The sequence below is a fragment of the Halichoerus grypus genome, chromosome 8 (genome assembly GCF_964656455.1).
Source record: "Halichoerus grypus chromosome 8, mHalGry1.hap1.1, whole genome shotgun sequence".
In the NCBI taxonomy this organism is placed as follows: domain Eukaryota; kingdom Metazoa; phylum Chordata; class Mammalia; order Carnivora; family Phocidae; genus Halichoerus; species Halichoerus grypus.
In genome coordinates, this window is record NC_135719.1 from 95,564,829 (window position 1) to 95,585,026 (window position 20,198).

Below are 20,198 nucleotides of genomic sequence, written 5' to 3' on the forward strand. Positions count from 1 at the left end.
CTCTCTCGCTGGGTCTCTCTCTGTCAAATAAATAAAAATAAATAAAATCTTCAAAACAAAACAAAACCCAAAAACACTTCACCTAACCCAAGATCACAAAGAATTTCTGATCTGTTTTTCTGGAAGTTTCGTAGTTGTAGGTTTTAAATTTTGGTTTATGATGCATTTTGAGTTGTTTTGTATATGCTATGAGGGGTGGGTTGAAGTTTGTTTTATTTTTTGTTTTTTGCATTTATCGACTTATTCTCACCCTATTTTTTTTGGAAAAGGTTATTTTTTCCTATTATGTGCTTCTGTTAAAATTCAATTTTTCTTGTGTGGGTGAATTTCTAGATTATTCTTTTACACTGAACGTGTATCCTTTTGCCAGTGACACTACTGATTATTGTAACTTTACAGTAAGTTTTTAAATTAAACATTTATGCTATACATATTCTTCTAAGCTATCGAAGAATACTTTTGGCTATATGCCACGAATTTTAGTATGTCATATTTTCACTTAGTTCAAGATAGTTTTTAATTGAGACTTCCTCTTTGACTCACGTTATTGTAAATTAGTATGTGCTCTCTAACTTTGTTCTCTTGCAGAGTTGTTTTGGCTATTCTAGTGTTTTTCCCTTTCTATATAAATTTTTTAATTTCCTTGTCAATATCTTAAAAAAAAAAAAAGTTACCTGGGATTTCTATTGGGATTTTTATTAAGTGTTATTTTGAAGATTTTCAGCTTAATTCTGTTATTAGAGAACATACTTTTCTAGGATTTTAATTCTTCAAATTTGTTAAGATTTGTTTTATGGCCTATGTTTTTTATGATCTATCTTGGTGAATGTTTCCTGTGCCTTTAAAAAGAATGTGTATTTGGCTGTTTGGTGAAGCATTCTATAAAATGTCAATTAGGGTGAAGTTGGTGAATAGCATTGATTAAATCTCCTATATCCTTGTTGCTTCTTTTCTTTTTGCTGTATTCGTTATTGAGAGAGGATTGTTGGATTCTCTACATATACTTGTGAGTTTATTTCTTCTATCACTTCTACCCATTTTTTAAAATGTATCTTGAAGCTCATTTTTAGGTAATACACATTTAAGCTAATTACATCTTTGTCTTATCCTATCATATCTTTGTGAATGAATTTTTTTCATCAAGTCCCTTTTTATTCTTTTATTTTGAACTCTATTTTTATTACTACAACCATTCCAGGTTTTATCTAGTGCTGTATTTTCCCTCCTTTTACTTTTAATCCATTAACATCATATTTGAAGTGGGTTTCTTGTGGAGTGGATACGTTTTTAATCCAGTCCGACATTGTCTTTTAATTGGTATGTTTAGACCATTTCCATTTAATGTAGTTACTGATATGGCTGGACTTTAGAAGCATCATTTTAATATTTCTCCCTTTTAGATTTTCCTGTTCTTCCTTTCCCCCCTTCTTTTGGATTATTTCCATGTTTTTCAGTATAGCACTTTAATTTATCTACTTTTGGCTGTATTGCTTCATATTTTTAATCAGCTATGCTAGGAAATAAAATACAACTAACCTTTTAGAGTCTATTCAGAGTTAATATTTAAATAAAATGTAGAAGCTTATAATCACATAGGCTGCTTTATCTTTCTCCCTGTATTAGAGTTGTCGCACACTTATAATGTATATCACATACATACATTGAACAGCCCCACCAGAAAATGTTCATTTTGTTTTCATCAGAAATGCATCTTTTAAAGAACTTAAAAAGAATATTGTCCAAATATTTAGCATTTGTTACTTTTCATGCATGTATCAAGTTCTAAATTTCTCGCTAACATTTCATGAACATAGTTACAATGGCTGCTTTTAAAGTATTGGACTGATGATTTCAACATCTAGGTCATCTTGGGATTGTAATTACTTGATTGTCTTTTCCAGTGAGAGTTGATCAAATTATTGTTATATTTAATGTTGAATAACTTTTTATTACAATATTTTGAATGTCACATCATGGGTTCTTTGTCCTCCAGATAATGTTGATTTGTACCTCCTCACCCCAATCATCTTAAATTTTGAGGTAATGAACCTACAACCTGGGTAAGTTTAGACCATTCATTTTTATCTCCCTTTCTGTGGGTGGGATTTCTAATATCAGTTCGGTTTTCAAAACCTTTACTATGTTGCTTTGACTAAATTCTGTGCATGCCACTTAGGGCTTATTTTAGCAAGTAGATCATGTTTTGTATTATTATTCAGGTCTTATAACCTTTGCAGTGAACTGGGTTTGTATTGTGCATGTAACACATGCATGCAGGGGTTAGCCTAGAACTTGTGCTGGATCATAGAATAGAGAATTACCATCTCCATCTTTCGACTTTACAGGACCCGCCCCCCAACACACACACACACACACACACACACACACACACACACACGCTTCTAGGATCCACTTTTCCTTGTTCTCTTTCCAGAAAGACAGGAATTCTCTTTGAGATTTTTGCTGTCTGTGCCCACTGAATTGTTCCATAACTGAGGTGATCTTCAAGTCAAAACTGGGAGAGAAAAGATGGTATATTGTTTGTAGAGCTGCCATAACAAATTGCCATAAAGTGAGTGATTTAAACAATAGAAATTTGTCTCATAACTCTGAAGGCTAGAACTCTGAGATCAAGGTGTTGTCAGGGCCATACTCCCTCTGGCACTAGGGAGGGATCTGTTCCAGGCCTCTATCCTAGCTTCTGGTAGCTTCTTGATTGTGGCAGTAGAATTCTGATCTTCACATGGCATTCTTCCTGTGTGCATGTCTCTGTGATCGAATTTTCTCCTTTTATAAGGATATCAATCCTATTGGATTAGGGACCATTCTAAGGACCTCATTTTATACTTGATCATCTCTTAAAGGACACTATATCCAAATAAGGTCACATTTAAGTACTAGGGGTTAGGACCCGTATATTTTTTGGAAGGACACAATTCAATCTGTAACAGGTGAAGGGGGTGTGGGGGGGAACTCCAGGAAACTACTGTACTGGTCACTTCAAGTTTTGACTATCCTTTTCAGTCTACTTACTACTTTTCAGAGTTTTTAGGTAATTGCCTTTTTGTATTTTGTTCAGATGTTTTTACTATAGTTGGTTTACTTCCAACTGGTAGTTGTAACTTTTAAAAATAAGTAAAGATCTTTTAGTTTTAGGGTTGTACAAGTACTTCTTAGGTTCAAGGAGATGTGACAGCCAAAATGAGAACCACAGTTAAAATGAATGGCAGGCTAAAAGTCTATTTGGAGGAGAATTTGGGGTCCAATATTCAAGATACTAGTTTGGAGTTGAGGTGAAATATATTCCAATCTGTGAATCATTATGATTCAGAGCAACTCAGCTTCATACTCCAGTTCTCTTTCAGTGGTGCTACTCTTGATTGATTTCCTTGATTGATTTCTTGGGGTAAGAATTTGGCAGTATGATTAGGACTAGAAAAATAAGTTGCATATTATTTCAGTGGTTGCTGTTTATGGAAAAGGTCCCTTCAATTTATCATATACTCATTCACTGTTTTCTGGGGTTACAAAGGTGTATTAGAAATAGTTCCTGAGATTAAGGAGTCACAGTCTAGGAAGGGAGTGAGAAATGTGGGTAAATAATTGTTGTATTGATATGCTAAGTGCTTTGAGGTAAATACAAAGGCACACAAAGTAGGGATGGGGTGGGAGGGCTAGGAGAAATAGGCCAAGAATGAAGAAAATGACTTGACTATGGGGATGGGGGTAGAAATGGGGGTTGGAGAAGGTCTGTTTTAGGCAAAACCAAACAGCCTTTAAGTGTCAAAGGTGCTCTGTTATGCATTTCTTGAATATTGATTATCAAAAAGCATTATGTATGGTGCCCTCAGATGTCAGTCTGTTTGGTGGCCAAGACAGAGATGAACAGGAGCCTAAGGAAAAAAACATATTTCAGACAAAGGACTAAAGCACTTGATACTATTTTTGAGCTATTCTTTTAAGCACTGATCTGAGAAATATCACACAGGATAGAAATATAGAAAGACCTCAGGAGAATGAACTTTTATCCCCACAGGCACATTTCTATTTCTTTGGTTCATTACATTCAATAATTCAGAATGGTTCATTCACAGTTTGATCTGATTATAATCAGGCAGGGAAAGGGAAGTAATTTGTAAATGCCACCCAAAGTTAGTATGTGCCCTGAAGTCTTTTATTGGAAATCTTATTTTGTTTTGAAGTTAATTGGAGAACAGTTAATTGGACAAGGCAGTGGAGGAAGGATTAATTTAAGTTTCTATGAAAATTGGCACTCAGGACTTATGTGAACCATATAGGGCCAAATTTGTATGGTTTGCTCTTGCCAGTTATTATCTAGCACAACCATAGTGATATGTATCAGAAAGTGAGCCTGCTAACAGAACTGTTTGGGCTGTTCTTCTCTAACAGGCTCTCTTACACTGTTTGAACAACCACAATTTCAGATAGCACATCCTAAAATTACACTGAATTGATCATGTTGCAATCCTAGTCAAAAACAAAAAGGTTGTTCTCTAGAGTATCAGTGCAACCCATAGACTCAGAAGGATGGAATAAGTAAATATCAGTTTGAATTGGGGTCCAGAGCCACTGTCACTCCATCTGTAGTCCACATGGCTACTAACCTCTAATTTCTTACTTAAAATGACACTGAAAACCGTTCTTAAGTATAGGACAAATTCCAGAGTCCTAGAATTATGACAAGTACCTAATCAGTGCTTCCGGGTTTTTACCTCCCAGAACTCCAGAGCATGCCCTGCATAATCAACAATTCAGAACCTCTTACCAAACCCTGCACAAAATAGGCCTGCCTTTTCACACATCTCTGCCTTTAGCTAGTGTCCCTTCTGTTAGAAATGCACTCCCCGACTTTCCCAGCCACCCTGCCTGGAAAATCTATTCATGCTTCACGACTCTGTTCAAACAAGTATCACTTCCCCTCTAGTGCCTTTTTGGCTTTCCTAGGCAGTTACTTTTTTTCCCCTGTAAACTTACAGCAGTTTAGTCATACTTCTATTATAGCCCTAATTAAATTGCATTTCAGTTTACATAGTTACCTTTCTCCCATGCCTTTTTGGCTATCAGCTCCTTTGGGAGCTTGTCATTGTTTACTGTTATAGTAGAAGCTTAGTAAATATTGATAGGCAAATATTTCAACAAAATAATCTTTGAAAAAAATTAATAAACTAATATACTATACTTGGAAGGGAAAATGTACTAAACAGACCTCATATGTAGTATTACTGTGCTGGATATTTGCTCATCCAGATCTATTTACTCTTTCATATCCTGCTATGTGTCCAAGGCGGCTGAACTTTATAGACAGAATTAATGTGGTCCCTTACTGTCTGGCTTTGGTTGAGTTTGGCCCAGGGGACCAAGGATAGGTGATCACAGAGTGAGAAAAGAGTGGATCTGGGTATTTATTCCCCTAGCTTCCCTTTTGCTATATCTTATTGGGTTGGCTAGGTCCCTCTACCAAAAGTCCTAGCTCCCCATGATAGCAACCTACCCTGTGTTCTAGTCTCTGCTCCTTCCCTCTGTCCCTTTAGGCCAATGGGTGGTAATGGTCTCATGATGTTGCTAGACCCTGGAAAATACAGCATCTCTTATTTCCTTAGTCTTATCCGTACCTTTGTAATTGGTCCCTTTGTTAAACTCCCTCTCCCCAGTTGTCCAGTATGGGTGTGCCAATTGGTATACCTTTAGGTCAGATTTTTAAAAGGAGTGTTTCATGGAATAATTTTCCTCAGGTTATTACTGAATATGTGATAAAACAAGTGTCCATATTTATGAGTTTAGGAAATACTGAGTTCAATAAGTTTTATTTAGTATTACAATACATTTCAGAGCCCTGATAATCTAATATTGAGTGTGGGGTATATCCTTCGGTGTCCCCTAAATATTCTACCACTGTAAAGTACGCCGCGGTTCTCTTGTTACACAGCACTGCCATTAATGCTTCACACAACCAGGTGCATTTATTTATTTATTTTTCTTACAAAGTGAAGTTCCAAAAATGCTGCCTTAGCTTACCAAAGATAGACCGTTGTAAAATGTCAACTTAAGCTCCTTATTATCATCAGTTTACCTAGTTGTTGTGAAGAACATTTATTTTATTCTAGTAGAAATCTAGGACCTTAAATTACTACTTGGATACTGAAGTGGTTATCTGGTTTTGTCTTTAGCTCTAAAGAATGTCCTGAACTGCTCTCTGCTATATAACTCTAAATGATCACAAGTAAGAATTATAAGGATGTAAATATAGTCTCTCATAAGTTATTCCTTTTTGAAAGCAAAATAAATTGAGAACTATAAACTCCTTGTTAGCAGATGTGAACTGAGAGACTCTGCTCATCTGTTTTACTGCCAAACTCATAACTATATATATCAAGACTGACAATATTTGTAAGGGCATTTCTTACTCAGATTTTTCTCAGCAGGAATTAAAAATTCACCTTATTGTAAATTACCTCCTCTTGGACTGATAAATATATATTATAGAATAAAATATTTTATCAAACTTAGCTAGATCATAAATTACAGATTTTGATGAAAATGTCAAATTGTGTGTTTGATAAACTAAGTGGCCATTAAGCCATTTAATTTAGAAACTTTAACATAATGAGAAGTAATAGTAAATCTTATATTTATCCAGCATTACTTAAATGAACTCCTAGTAGACTTGCTTCCAAGTCCAAGCTTTTCAATTACTTGATAACTATTTTGAAATTGTAATGCTTGTATTACAGCACTTCTAATTTTTAACATTAGAGTTATAAAAGGAACACTGTTTTTGCGAGCATATTTGTCAGCTGTAGTATAGCTAAAAGATGATAGACATGTATGGCAAAGAAAACAATCTTTCTAGAATTATACCATGTTCCTGATATAGGAATAATATGATAGAAGCAATGATTAAAAACATAATGGAAGAAAACTTTTCTCAGCCACAATGTAGTTGAATAAAACAAATTGTCTTCCATGTTGGAAATACTCATTATATCTTAGGCGAGATCTAAGTGATTGATACCCGGTAACAGCAAAATATTTGAGTTACAAGACTATGAAGATATCTTACAATTGTTAAGAAATCTGTACCAAGAAATGAGAATCAGGTTGTCCTCAGGCTTCTTAATAGTAAAGATGGACAATGGACTTTTATACCCACTCAGGGGCTCAGAAAATAAATTACTTCGTACTTTCCTTAGAAATACTTTTTGAGGGGCACCTGGGTGGCTCAGTCAGTAAAGCGTCTGCCTTAGGATCAGGTCATGATCCCAGTGGCTCAGGTCATGATCTCATGGTCCTTGGGATTGAGTCCCTCATCTGGCTTCCTGCTTAACAAGGGGTCTGCTTCTCCCTCTCCCTGTGCCTCCTCCCCCTTGCTCATGCTCTGTCTCTGTCTCAAGTAAATAAATAAACAAATGAATCTTTAAAAAAATTTTGACTAAGTTTTTCATTCAAGTGAGAGATGTCTCAAAGTTATGAATCAAGATGAGAGAGATGATCTAAAATTTGTGACTTAAAGTGCTGTTTTCCACATATTTAATAATAGCTTTGTGGCCCAGATGAGCATTTCAGAAGATAGTTACCACAGAATTTGGTGAATGACTCCATTACTTTTGAGTTGACTGGTAACAATGACACAGTGTATCACAAGGCTTGGATTGTGTCCTTCGAAATTACATACCTAACCCTACAGAAGAAAAGGAAAGCCTAAGGAGCTGAAATAGCCTGCTCTGTTCTGGTAAATCAAATCGGTAGTAACCTCCAAATTGAGCCGAAATCAGTGCCTCAATTTTATCATGAGATTTATTGGGCATTAGTCTAACATCTAATTTACTTTGGGTGTTAAACTAAGTGCGCCATCTCCTTTCAGATGCTGTATATTACAAAATAGAATCACTTTCAGACATACAGATTCCACCTTTACAATATGTGGACAGTGTAGCAAATACTGGGGTATGGGGTGGGTGTGGGTGACCTCCAGAAGGGACATGTTGTCTTGGACAGAAACATGAACTACTAAATCTCTAAAAGAAATAACTTCTGTCCTAAGGAATTTAGGTGTGAGTGAAAGGACTGGTGAGAAGTCTCAAGATGAAAATAAAAGAGGCAGCCGTTATCAACTAGAAAAAATTAAAGCACTCAGGTGGAAGCCAACTGAACTTGAAATTGTTTTGGAAGCTGAGATAAAAGACGTTATAATTGAGGCTATAAAGGAGGAATGCAGTACGGTTTCACTGCCTTATAAGTACCTCAGGTGGAAGCAGTAAACTAATTTATTTTCTCCCCCGTGGCCGCCTTTAGAAAATCTCCCTAACCTAATCCTGGGTAAGACTTGCTCTAATACCCTTATGCATGGTTCAAAGTAAGTGACTGAGAAAATGAATGATGTAAATATGTTATTGGTTAGCTAGATGAGGCAAATCTAGCGGTATTACAAAGAGGCAAAAGTGTTCACTTTTCAGTAGAGCAGAAAAATCACTTGGGGTACTGACTGAATTTGTCTATTTTGAGATTTTAATTCAGAAGGTTTAGAGTAGAGGCATGTTAATTTGTATTTTTAATAAGCACACTAGTTAATTCTTCTACAAAATGTTTTAAAAACAGCAGGATGCCATAGTTTCTCTACTTATAAAATTAGGGCAATTACCTTAAATTTTTAAAAATTAGGATGATTACCTTAAAATGTGGATATGATCCAATTAACCACTTATGTGAATCTCTAAGCACAAAATAGTGTTATAATAAAGTCATACTCAAAATGGTGTAATACTTATGCTATGCTTCTAGTAAAAATTTTCTAGACCTGGATATATAGCACAATTATGTAAATGTATTTATTGAAAAAAGACTAGAAAAATAATTACAGTTGACCTTGAACACAGGTTTGAACTGTACAGGTCCACCAACACATCCCCCCCCCCCCCCAAAAAAAAAAAGCTTTATTGTTTTCCTTTGGGAAAGGGCTCCAGGGTAGTTAAAGTTGCCTAGCAGCTGTAGGCAAACTTAGGCGAAGAAGCCCTGACACCAGGGGGAGCCAGAGAGAGCTCCTCAATGGCTGCTGGTCTCTGGAGGCTCCTAGCTGTGCTTGAGGATATGCCTTTAGAAGAGATACTTGTTCAGCCCAACCTGGGGGCGGTCAGCTAGCCTGGGAAGGTTAGTCAGGTGGTTGCCTTCTTCTTGACAAGTTTTACCTCCTCACCTAGGAAGTCGCTATCCAGGAAGTCAGATGAGGGTCTTCATGGGCAGAAGCCAGGGTATGCAAATCGAAAAGCGCTTGGTTCAGGTTCTTCTCCAGGACCATGTTGGCTTCCATGGTGTCAAGGATTTTGCCCCATTCATCTTGGGATAGCTTCTGTAAGTCCTGAAAGAGAGCATGGCCGCAGCCTTCTTTTTGCATCTTAGAGATGCCTGGTACCCCCAGCTTCTCCTTGGCCAGCTCCTGGAAGAAGTGGCCTGTGTCCTCAAGAGCCACATCATCACAGTTGAAATAAGAGCCAGAGAGGCAGAGGATGGCTGGAAGATGGTTCTTAGGGTTGTGACTAGAAAAGAGGGTGGCTGGAGGCTGGAGGAAGGGGTAATCCCCAGATCTGTTCCATTCACACACAGTTGAAGGAAGAGACACTTCTGGGGGACTGCCAGGTACACAACCTACACGTGGATTTTTTTTTTTTTTTAAACAATACTGTTAATGTATTTTCTCTTATAATTTTCTTCACATTGTTTTTCTAGCTTTATTGTAAGAATACAGTATATAATAAAGCAATAGAACAAACAAAATAATCGATTGTTATCATTAAGGCTTCTGGTTAACAGTAGGCTAGGAGTATTTAAGTTATTGAAAAGTCAAAAGTTATATGCATATTTTTGACTGCACAGGGGTTGGCAGTCAAACCCTGGATTGTTCAAGGGTCAACTGTAGTAAAATGTTACTAGTTGTCATTAGCCTTTTTTTAAATTAAGTTTTTAATTCCAATATAGTTAAGGGGGGTGGTGGGAGGAGAGGAAGAGGGAGAAGCAGACTGCTGAGTGGGGAGCCTGTTGTGGGGGCTTGATCCCAGGACCCTGAGATCATGACCCCAAGATCATGACCTGAGCCGAAGGCAGCTGTTCAACCATCTGAGCCACCCAGGCGCCCCTAAAGTTATTTTTTAACAAGAACATTTTTTACTTGAAGTATACTTTAGAATACATGGTTCTAAAAGATGTATATAAAACATTCCATCCAAGAAAAATAGAATATACATTTTCTTCAAGTACACACAGAAGAATCCCCTGGTTAAATCACATAAACACGTAAAAAGGGACATAACAAATTTTACAAATTTAAGAAGACTAAAATCCTACCAAGTAGGTTTTCCAGCCACAACGGTACAAAACTAAAGATCAACAATAAAACAAAGCTGGAAAATCTACAATGTAAATATTAAGTATTTAATATGTAAATATTAAACACACTACTGCACAATGGGCCAAATTAGAAATCAAACGGCAAATCAAAATGTCTCAAACAAAAGAAAAAACAATATTCTAAAACCTATGGGATGCAGCAAAATCAGATGTTAGAGTGAAATTTGTGATATAAATGCTTGTATTAAGTTGTTTATTTGAACTTTTTTTCTTAACATTACAGTGCAAGGAACTAAAAAAAGAAGAAACTTAGCTGATATTTAGTAGAGGAAGGAAATACCAAAGAAAAATCAGAAATAGAGACCAGAATAAGCAAGAACATAACATTGGAAGTAATGACCTGTTTTTCCAAAAATAAAATTGGCAGTGTTTTAACTACATTAAGGAAGAAAAGATTCAAAAGCAAAATGAGAAATGGGAGAGAAAACAATACAACAGGTAAATCAGAAATCCATGGTGCGATAACAGATTACTATAAACAATTATATACTAACAAATCAGATAATGTAGGAAAAAAAGATAAGCCCTAAAAATGCACAAGTTATCAAGATTGACTCATGGATCTTGAATCCAAGAGGTAGGAAATCTTAGACCAATATGAATGAAAGTTGAACTAGGAATCAAAAATTTCCCAGCACAGAAAAGCCCAAGACCACATGGTTTCATTGGTGAATTCTACCATTAAAAAAAAAAAAAAAAATGACCATTTTTATGGTCTTACAAAATCTTACAAATAATGGAGTAGAGGGAACACATTCAAAATTATTCCATGAGGCCAGTCCTTGTACAGTTTTTATCCTGCTTTGCCTCCCAGGGACGCTCTCTGAGAGGAGTGAATAATCACCCACTGTGTGCCCCAGGTGTTCTTTAATTGCTGTTTCCACACTGTCTGCCCCAGGGTTGTTTGCCTGTCTTCTCTCCTGGAGCAGGGCAGTGCCCTCAGGCTCTATCCCAGCCAAGCCCACTGACCTTTAAAACACTAGGCCTTAAGCCCGGCTGGTTGCAAGAATTCATGAAATTCAGCCCCTCTTGTTTTCCAAGCAAATGACTTTGGGGAAACATCCTCCTTGTGCATTCCCAGGTGCTTCTCTGTGTCTCTTTCTCTGTCTCTCTCCCCTTCCCCCTTCTCCATGACCATGGTTCCCTCTCCTCTGAAGTACCCATGATCTGTTTCTCCCCTAAACTATGGCTCCATAATTTCTACCTTCCTTGATGTGGCCTCTTCTCTCCCTTTAGTTGTGGAGTTTGTAATGTCAGTCTTCAGGTCTGTTTCTAGGGTATTTAAGGATGATTTGGTAGTTATCTACTTGCGTTTGTGGGAGGAGACAAGCCCAGGGTCCTCCTACTCTGCCACCATCTTGTTATTCCTTCATTAGCCTTTTTGATCTTTTTTCCCTTCCACCTTTTCTCTCTATTGTGAATATAGACAATCATTTATTACTTTCATAACAAAAATTAAACTTAAAAAATAAAAGCAGGTACTAACTAAGCTATATTCTTAATATTATAGGTCCCTATCATCTTCATGATCTTAAGTAATTGTGAATAAGGTCAGTTGCTGTATTTCTAACTTAAAGAATATTTCTGGAACCCGGGGAGGGGGGTGGGGGGATGGGTTAGCCTGGTGATGGGTATTAAAGAGGGCACATACTGAATGGAGCACTGGGTGTTATACGCAAACAATGAATCATGGAACACTTCATCAAAAACTAATGATGTAATGCATGGTGATTAACATAACATAAAAAAAAGAATATTTCTGGGTTTTACAAACTTATGTTTTATTTTTAACTACTCTGTAGGCTCTAAAATGAAGAGAGCAAGAATTCACAGTAGTGAACACTTTGAAGACAATGAAATCTGAATTTTAAAATTTTTATCCCTGGGGTGCCTGGGTGGCTCAGTCGGTTAAGCATCTGCCTTTGGCTCAGGTCATGATCCCAGGGTCCTGGGATGGAGCCCCGCATCGGGGTCCCTGCTCGGCGGGAAGCCTTCTTCTCCTTCTCCCACTCCCCCTGCTTGTGTTCCCTCTCTTGCTGTGTCTCTCTCTATCAAATAAATAAAATCTTTAAAAAAATAAAATAAAATAAAATTTTTATCCCTTTTGAGAAGGAAAGGAAAAGACCTCCACCCTTTAAAAAAGATTAATCCATAAGAAGCTACATAAAGGGAGCTCATTGCTCATGGGAAAAAATGTGTGCTGTATTGCTTGTATCATTTGTATCACTTGCTACCATGAGAGATGCAGGTATTTTGAAGGGGATGGGTGGTAAATTATCCAAGACTTTGAAAGTAATAAAAGAAATCATGGTCTGGAAAAAAAAAGATGTTCTAGGCATGATTCACAGATTTATTGTAGTCATTTTGGAAGCACTGAAACAGACCAAATGTGTGGAGAAATTATTTCTGATTGCATACTGAAATTTTAAAGGCACTCAGATGGCTAAGGTTTGTGTTCCATGTAGAAACTGACTTTGAATGCTAGGTTTGGGAATTGGATAGGAAAAGGAGGAGAGTCACATTTTGAGCAAGCTTGAGTAGCAGAAAGGCAGGAGAAACTTATAAACAGAAGGGGAAAAATCTAAGATTAATCTAAAATCTGATCATTGGCCTGGGTAGTACAGTGAAATAGAGATGGAGTGGAAAAAGATCTGTCTGAGAATAGAAAGGGCTCACAAAACATTCATTACAATTTAGGTAAAGCCTAAGTGGTTATTTTCTAAAACTAAAGAATCTCATGACCAAGTATAGAGTATTGAAGCAAGAGGCAGGCATAGGTATTTAATGGGGGAAAAAATCACTGAAGACCTTAGTTCTGTTTTCTATTCTGATTTGTTCACTAAGAACCTTGGAAGTCACATAGTCTGTCTTTTCTGTAAAATATGGTCAATGGTATTTTATCTATAAATCTTAGAGTTGTGCTGTATGGATATACATAAGGCTTTACATTGGTTTCCTGTCAATTCCTGTCCTGCTTGTTCTAGAGACCAAAGGTTGCCTTCTAAATGTGATGGCAGCAGTGATGATGGTAGGCGGTTATAAACAAACGAGTGCACTGCAGTTCCAAATCTTTACTACTTCTTCCCAATAGAACCCTAGAAAAGGAGAGTTGAAATGGAAGTTAGAATTTATCATCCCATTCACTGAAGAAGTGTCTCTGTACCATTCCCAAAGATGGTCAGTCTGACTTCTCCTTGAATTAAGATATGTCTGTGTTATCAACTCTTTTACCATTTTAGTAATTCTATCAAAAATGAAAGGGTTAATTGGGCATGAAATGGTCTTAGAGAATTTAACAGCTTTCTAGAATTTTTGGGGGGATACTAATATTACACTTATTAGATCATAATTTTTAAAATCTACTTTTTCTATTAAATACTAAGCTTCTTCATAGTTCTTAATTTTGTAATTTAGCAGTGACTAAGCAATGGCAGCTCGGACATCAAATCCTTTTTATCTCCAGTTGCAGCTCCAGGTGTGCCCTACCCTGATCCCTCTGTCTCATTGCTGCCATGATAGTTTTTCTTAAAACTCTTCCTAGATGTCTCCTGCTAACTGTCATTCAGTGATTCCTCATTGGCTTCAAAATAAAAATTCAAACTCCATGCCATGGCATATAATGATATCCCATAATCTGGATGTTTCTGTGTCTGGATATTTTAGTTATCTGTTGCTGTAAGAATGTTGCAATAACAACCCCTAAATCCAGTGACTTAAAACAACAGTGTATTCTCTACTAGTCTACAGGTCGGAGGGGGTGTTTTGCTGATCTTGCTCAGGCTTAGCTTACCTCACCTAGATCTCCTGCATCTGTGGTTAGCTGGCAGGCGCCCAGTGGGTGGCTCTTGGCTGGTGCGATGGAGTGGATCAGACCATGAGTTTGCTTTTCCAGAAGGCTAGGCAGAGTTTGTTTTTTGGCTGTTAAGCAAAATTCCAGAAGAGGGAGTAGAAATTCACAGGCCTTTTGAGGCCTAGGCTTGGTCCCAACTGCTACTTCTGTTGGCTTACATTGGCCAAGATGAGTCATAAAGTTAGCCCAGATACAAGAGGTAGAGGAATAGACTTTCAATGGAAGGAACAACAAATGAACATAGCAAAGTGTGTGGCTATAGGGAGGGACAAAAACTGGAGTTTTTGCCTCTAGTTCACTACACTGCCTACCTCTCCATCTTCGATATTTGCTAAGCCCCAACTTAATCATTATGCCCAGCAGTAGTGAACTTTACATAGTTCTCTAAACATGGTATGCCATTGCTTCCTTCGATTGTTGCACCCAATATTCCCTTTGCCCGGAGTTAACTTCCGTACTTGACTTCTATATGTCAACAAAAATAACCACAATGATGATAAAGTATTAAGTACCCACTATGTATTGGGCATCATTCTAAGTTCTTTACATATAGTAACTCATTCAATCCCCATTTTGAGATAAATAGTATTTTTTGGATTTTACAGATAAGAAAACTGAGGTACAGCAGGGTTCTGTAACTTATCCAAAGACGCAGCTAGTTTGTGTGGTGAAGTCTGAATTTGAACCCAGAATATCTGAGTCCAGCCACCACAGCAGCTGATGCTGATGGAGAGTGCCCTCTTCTATGGAAGCCTCCCTTCTCCCTCCTCATAAGCATAGGTGTTACTTCTCCTGTTGTACACATATTCCCTTGTGATTAGCTCTAGCCCAGTTCTCACATTGTACTGTTCTTTGAGGTTTGCTTCATTGCCCTTGCTTGGGAGGATAATTCTGAAGGACAGAGGCTGAGTCCTTCATTTCTCAGGTCCCAGAACCTAGCACTGTCTGGCACAGAGTCAGGTTCTTTGGCTCCTATTTCTTGAATGAGTGAATTGGGTTTCTCAGCCATGGCACTATTGACATTTTCGATCTGATAATTCTTTGTGAGGGCTGTCTTGTGCATTATAGGATGTTTGCCAGCATTTCTGGCCTCTACTCAATGGATGCAAGTAGCACTCTCCCAATTGTGAACAATCAAAAATGTCTCCAGATAGTGCCAAATGTCCCCCTGAGGAGGGGGAAACAAAATCATCCCTGGTTGAGAACCACTGAAATAAATGAAGGACATAGAGCAATTGTTCTTTAAGTTGTCTGAATAGTAAAAGAACTTCTAAAAGTCCCCAACCCCCTAGATTAATTAGGATTTCTGGGCATAGGACCTGGGCCTCAGTAGGTTTTGGAGCTCTCCAGATGGTTCCAATGTGCAGCCATTTGAGAACTGGTTCAGAGGTTTGACTCTTAAAGAATAAATGTCTTACTAATTCTTCATGCGTAAAACCTTCCCTCAGAAATGGAGCTGGAAGTGAAATCTCTCTATTATGAAATCAGGGACTACATTTGATAGTTCTTTTATTTTATTTTTAAGATTTGAGAGAAAGGGCAACAGCAGGGGGGAGGGGCTCAGGGAGAGAGAATCCTGAAGCAGACTCCCCGCTGAGCAAGGAGCCCGACTTGGGGCTCGATCCCAGGATCCGGAGATCACGACCTGAGCCAAAGTTAAGAGTCAGCATCTCAACTGACTGAGCCACACAGGCGCCCCTACATTTAATATTTCTTTGAGCTTTCCTAGGAGGCTATGGTGCTTTATTCAGTTGGAATTTTTTTTTTTTTTTTTAATCTTTGAGGTGAGATTGAATTAGATAAAAAGCAAATCAGAGTTGGCTATCCCCAAAGCGAAGGAAAGACGGGGCATAAAAGACTGAGTGGCGTTTTTGCCTTTGGCAGTTGTTTGGCTAATAATGCTTACTCAAACTTCTGACTTTATAGTCACCGAACTAACGGAGTGTGCTGTGCACAGCACCTCTGTCCCTGCATGCTGATTGCATGATACATGGTGTAAGAATATTGGGGTTGTCTGATATTACATTTCTCAGCATTCCAAATGTTTCTCTTAGGTTGAAAGGGATCTTTGTTACAGAGAACATTTTGAAAGCAGTTGTGAAAACTTTGTACATCTCAAATGGACTCATAGAAGTCTATACACAGGCCACATTATACTTCTCTGTGCCTCAGCATAATTTAATTCCTTTTCATGGTATTAAAAGTCCTTTTGTTCTCAAGCAGCTTTCCAAGTATATTTATTGGTAAATTTCTATTATATACTGAATAATTAGATCTTGGGAATTGGAGTTCTGTAGTTAGTTCTTTATACAATGGAATATATTGATTAGTACCATATTATTAAAATAGCTTCCAAGTAAACCAGAGTGTATAAGAAATAGAATTCTAGGAAGAAATTTATGATCATCTGAATTTATTACAGTGACTCAATGATCACTCTTAAAAGGAACATAACCTGTAATGAATTGAAATTGTCTTTTTTAATTGAGTACCAAGAAAGCATACAGTTGTAAATGTTGGCCAGCCATAACATAAAAAGGCAACAGATTTTAAAAACCACCAAAATATGCTTATTGTTTTAGGCCCAAATGCTACTTTAATTTTGTTTTAATTAAAAATCTCAGTTCTTATTTAGATAAAATATCCTCTTAGAAGTACTAACATATTATGCTACTGCCTAGATATAATAAAGCTGGTTTTTAGAAGTACATAATTCTGTCTCAGTGAATGGTTTGAAGGTCTTGCTTATGTTAAGGCACCTTGAACTTTTGTGCTTTGATAAATTGTGTTTTTGACTTTATATAACTCTATCCTAAGAGGGCCGTATTTTTAAAACCCTCATTGTAGAATTTTAAAATTGATGTTTTCAAGCAGAAAAATATACCTGTTTACCAATAGTAAACTAGTGATGACAATCAGTAGTGAGTTTTATTACTCTAAATGACTGCCATAATTAGGCCACATAAATGCAGATTCCATTCAGTGGTAACTGTCTAGTTTCCTTGCTTATATTTGATAAATCTATTGGCCTGTGATTGTTTTCCTGGGAAATGCACTACTGTCCCCAATTTTCATTGAAATCTATCCTATAAGAAAACAATTTATCTGGAAAGTATAACCTTCTTTTATATTAATAAATGGAAATCTCTTCCAGCAAATCAGATCTTTCTTGTCAGGCCAGTGTGACTTTTATTGGCAGTGTGGTTCCTCAGTCTAAAGACCACTTTAATCTGAAACTAATGAGATGAATGAGCTGATCAGAAATATAGCATTTGCTCAGTGGACAATTAGAGTATAGTCACCTGATTCAGATATAACTCTGTAGAATGGTTGGAAATTGGTGTCCATAAATCAACTTATGGCAGAAAAATGATTTAATCAATGGGCAGATGGCTAGTTCTCAAGCTTTTGATGCCCACTGGGTAGTCACTTCTGGAATCCTTTTAGCACTCAGTTAGGAATCTATCAATATCAACTGTAAGACAAACTTTTCTCTTGAACAAAATGTTCTACCTTAGAAATGATATGTAATATTCAGTTGCAAGGTAGCAAGGGAAGCTCTAAAACAATTGATACCAACCAAAATACATAAATAAAACTGCTGCACTCTTAATCGTTAGCAGCACTTTAGTCCTGTCATTTTGACCATCCTTTACCAATGACAACCTTTCCGTATAGCACAAATTGGTCTATAATCAGCTGCAGAGAACACTCCATCACCACATCTCAAGCACTTTAGCAAATATTTAACATTTTTTTTTTACATGGAATGAATTATTTAAATAGGCAATTTTTTTTATAAATAGGTAGAAATTTTTAGGGTAATTTTGTTCTTTTAATGCTTCCAGTAAGAGTTCAGGATAAATAATCTTACAAATCTTATAAACAGGAAAACCACAGTAGATGAACCATCCTCAAGGTATCTTTATACCTCTTTCTTCTTACGCTTTAGCAAAGATGTAAATAATTTATTTTTACTTAACAAAAGGACAGAAAAGGTTAAGATAGAAATATTCACAGAAAGATCTTGATCTCCACTTTATTTCTGCCATAGAATAGAGCATTATAAATACTCCCGCACCTGTACAAATTGTCTGTATCCCCAGCCTGCTTTTCCACTGTTGAGCAGTCACTGAATGATTGGGCATGTCTAGACTTGCTCTTTCAGTGTAGACTTGCCCTCAAATTGATTTTTAAATTGCTTTAAAAGATCTGGTAATATTTTGAGGGTGTGTCAAGATTTGGATCAAAATGAGGTATAAGTTGTCTTCAAATTCTTTGCCCAACAGAACCAATGAATAGGGTAATAAACATATGGGGTGCAGCAAGAATTCTGAGTTCATTAGCCATCTTCATGAATTGCTAAAAGACTGTACATTTTCACAACGCAACTGGCTGCTGCAAGTAAGAGAAGCACCAAGAACCAAGACGTTTTCCAAGCCTTATACTCTCAGGAAATATGTAGATAACCCAGTTGAAATGATGATTAATTTATCGTGTGAATCAAATGCACTCAACAGGATTCTTGCATTTTGCAGTATTTTTGATACCTCCAAATATCAAATTTCTAAGAAAATACCTTTTTCAAAAGATATTTTCCGCATGAGAGAGGTACACAGAAAAGAAATGAAATGGCTTATATTTGGGTTGTCTACTACACCTGTTCAATTATAGAAGAATGTATCTTCAGACAATTGTTTTTAAACTATATTTTTACTTATCAATCCTCAAAGATTAATCTATTGATGGTTACAAAAGCCCTTTTTGAATTTACCTTCTGGTCTGTTGACTTACTGTTTGTAGTCCTTTGTTACCATCTCTATCTGAGACTGGGACAGACCAGGAATATAATGTGGTAGACCATTTCTCTGATTCTAGTAGCCCTGCTCTGTCTGGATGAAATAATCCATTCCACTTTTGCCAACTGTGTATTTAATGCTTAATCTTCACCAGGCATCATGCTAGGTAATATATATCAGTTCTGTATGGTTCTTAAAAAGATTCCTGCAAAATAGGTACTGGTATACTTTTTTTTTCCCTAGAAAAACAAATGAATATTATGAAGTGTATATATTTTTCTTAATGCTCATATCTAGTAAGTAGCAAATCCAAGTCCAATTAATTTTAAAGCCCTTACTTTTCCCAGTATGGCACAGAGTGTCTTTGAGTGTAATTAGACTTGACTATACCATGGAATTGACTATACCCTTGAATTTAGTCATTGGAATTAAATTGGACTATGAAGGAAGGCAAAAGAAATGATCCTTTGGAATCAAATGACTGGATTAAATCTCAGAACCTTATTTGACCTCACTGAACCTTTTCTAGTGAAAATATAATACCTAACTTTTTAAAAAAAATTTTTTATTATGTTATGTTAATCACCATACAGTACATCATTAGTTTTTGATGTGGTGATCCACAATTCATTGTTTTCGTGTAACACCCAGTGCTCCATGCAGTACGTGCCCTCCTTAATACCCATCACCGGGCTAACCCATCCCCCCACCCCCCTCCCCTCTAAAACCCTCAGTTTGTTTCTCAGAGTCCATAGTCTCTCATGGTTCATCTCTCCCTCCGATTTCCCCCCCTTTATTTTTCCCTTCCTTCTCCTAATGTCCTCCATGCTATTCCTTATGTTCCTCAAGTAAGTGAAACCATATGATAATTGACTTTCTCTGTTTGACTTATTTGAGTTAGCATAATCTCCTCCAGTCCCATCTATGTTGATGTAAAAGTTGGGTATTCATCCTTTCTGATGGCTGAGTAATATTCCATGGTATATATGGACCACATCTTTATCCATTCATCTGTTGAAGGGCGTCTCAGCTCTTTCCACAGTATGGCTATTGCGGACATTGCTGCTATGAACATTGGGGTGCATATGGCCCTTCTTTTCACTACATCTGTGTCTTTGGGGTAAATACCC

General features: G+C 36.9%; 1 long non-coding RNA gene across 1 annotated transcript in view; it reads left to right on the forward strand.

Moving 5' to 3' along the window:
* Positions 1 to 20,198, forward strand: part of LOC118522646 (uncharacterized) — a 1,210,141-nt gene that overhangs the window by 319,543 nt on the left and 870,400 nt on the right. The window contains exon 6 of the long non-coding RNA XR_013440670.1: positions 1,994 to 2,060. This is a non-coding gene — a long non-coding RNA (uncharacterized LOC118522646). The remainder of the gene's footprint in view (positions 1 to 1,993; positions 2,061 to 20,198) is intronic.